At 57.0% G+C, this 2,500-nt stretch overlaps 1 pseudogene; it reads left to right on the plus strand.

Annotated features, from left to right (window-relative positions):
• LOC126434360 (large subunit ribosomal RNA) overlaps positions 1–2,500 on the plus strand; it is a 6,326-nt pseudogene that overhangs the window by 1,656 nt on the left and 2,170 nt on the right.

Below are 2,500 nucleotides of genomic sequence, written 5' to 3' on the forward strand. Positions count from 1 at the left end.
GAAGCGTCGTGCCTATACTCGGCCGTCAGTCTGGCAGTCATGGCCGGTCCTTGCGGCCGGCCGCGAAGCCCTGACGAGTAGGAGGGTCGCGGCGGTGGGCGCAGAAGGGTCTGGGCGTGAGCCTGCCTGGAGCCGCCGTCGGTGCAGATCTTGGTGGTAGTAGCAAATACTCCAGCGAGGCCCTGGAGGGCTGACGCGGAGAAGGGTTTCGTGTGAACAGCCGTTGCACACGAGTCAGTCGATCCTAAGCCCTAGGAGAAATCCGATGTTGATGGGGGCCGTCATAGCATGATGCACTTTGTGCTGGCCCCCGTTGGGCGAAAGGGAATCCGGTTCCTATTCCGGAACCCGGCAGCGGAACCGATACAAGTCGGGCCCCTCTTTTAGAGATGCTCGTCGGGGTAACCCAAAAGGACCCGGAGACGCCGTCGGGAGATCGGGGAAGAGTTTTCTTTTCTGCATGAGCGTTCGAGTTCCCTGGAATCCTCTAGCAGGGAGATAGGGTTTGGAACGCGAAGAGCACCGCAGTTGCGGCGGTGTCCCGATCTTCCCCTCGGACCTTGAAAATCCGGGAGAGGGCCACGTGGAGGTGTCGCGCCGGTTCGTACCCATATCCGCAGCAGGTCTCCAAGGTGAAGAGCCTCTAGTCGATAGAATAATGTAGGTAAGGGAAGTCGGCAAATTGGATCCGTAACTTCGGGATAAGGATTGGCTCTGAGAATCGGGGCGTGTCGGGCTTGGTCGGGAAGTGGGTCAGCGCTAACGTGCCGGGCCTGGGCGAGGTGAGTGCCGTAGGGGTGCCGGTAAGTGCGGGCGTTTAGCGCGGGCGTGGTCTGCTCTCGCCGTTGGTTGGCCTCGTGCTGGCCGGCGGTGCAGGATGCGCGCGCCTGCGCGGCGTTCGCGCCCCGGTGCTTCAACCTGCGTGCAGGATCCGAGCTCGGTCCCGTGCCTTGGCCTCCCACGGATCTTCCTTGCTGCGAGGCCGCGTCCGCCTTAGCGTGCTCCTCCGGGGGCGCGCGGGTGCGCGGATTCTCTTCGGCCGCCATTCAACGATCAACTCAGAACTGGCACGGACTGGGGGAATCCGACTGTCTAATTAAAACAAAGCATTGCGATGGCCCTAGCGGGTGTTGACGCAATGTGATTTCTGCCCAGTGCTCTGAATGTCAACGTGAAGAAATTCAAGCAAGCGCGGGTAAACGGCGGGAGTAACTATGACTCATATATATGTATATGTATTGTAGTTTTAACCTTTTCTTGTGGCATCGCCCTGTAAGTCCCCACCTCGGTGGCGGACATGGCGTGAAACACCTGCCACACCCTATCTGTACATATATATGTGTTATTCAGCAATGAATAAAGACGGCTAATGAATAGCCAAATGCCTCGTCATCTAATTAGTGACGCGCATGAATGGATTAACGAGATTCCCGCTGTCCCTATCTACTACTTCGGGACCCTGCGTCCTGACCGGGTGTGCAGTAAGACCCGTACAAGGGCAACTACCGTGTCGGAGCAGGGTCCGAGCGCTGGCCACGCTACGAAGTCGGGTCCCCGGGTGGCGGATAGGGGAACGCCTCCCGTAATAGGAGGTAGCTGCCGAATATATGTCAATAGGTAGCCCCGGACCAAGGCCCCATGAGCTTCTCTGGGGGCCCTCTGTAGTGGAGGGTTGCTGCTGAATATATTGAACAGGCAGTGCCATGCAGGATCCTCCTGCCGACCTTGTAGTAAGTCCCCTTTTGCCGTTGGGGGCAAACAGGAGTTGGTATGGGTCCGGTCTCCTGTAGTGGGAGTCTGTCACGAATATGCTGAATAAGTGACTGTATGGGACCCTCTGTAGTGGAGGGTTGCTACCGAATATGTTGAATAGGTGGTGCCAGACCAGTCCATGGTAATATAGGGTTGTTGTCCAGGGCCATCGTTTGAGGAAGTCGGGCCACGTTTTTCAGCGTGGGAATCACTAGTAACCGAGAGCCTTTGGCCACGATGTTACCCTGCAGACTGCATGGCAACTACCCTTAGAACTGTCATGTTTCTACCCGATCCCTAGCTCACATGCGCTAGGCGGTAAAGGGCGAGACTGGCAGATCAGTAATGCAGTAGAGGGCCGCGTATGGTGGCATCGGCCGTAACTCGTCTCTGGCTGCAAGAGGAGTCTTGCTAACACGAGTAGCGTGGTGGTAAAAGACCACGCAAAAAAGCGGTAAACGCTGGGATAGCCGTCTGAGGTGTCGGTTCACGTGGTGGCGTGAACTAGTATCCGAACCCTGTGTGGTAACGGCGATGTCCCTTGGCAGACCACACGGCGTTTACTCACAAAACTGCCGAAAGCTACCCAATCCCGCGCCTCAAAAGGTAGAACCCACGGGTAACGGGCGCTTTCCGGTAGTAGGAGATGTGTGGTAGAGGATCGCGTTGCGACCTCGGACAGAAACTCGTCTGTGTGACAAGAGACATCTTGTAAAAACGAGTACCTAATAAGGGAACCGTGGGGTAG

The sequence above is a fragment of the Schistocerca serialis genome, unplaced genomic scaffold (genome assembly GCF_023864345.2).
Source record: "Schistocerca serialis cubense isolate TAMUIC-IGC-003099 unplaced genomic scaffold, iqSchSeri2.2 HiC_scaffold_1187, whole genome shotgun sequence".
NCBI classification, from domain to species: domain Eukaryota; kingdom Metazoa; phylum Arthropoda; class Insecta; order Orthoptera; family Acrididae; genus Schistocerca; species Schistocerca serialis.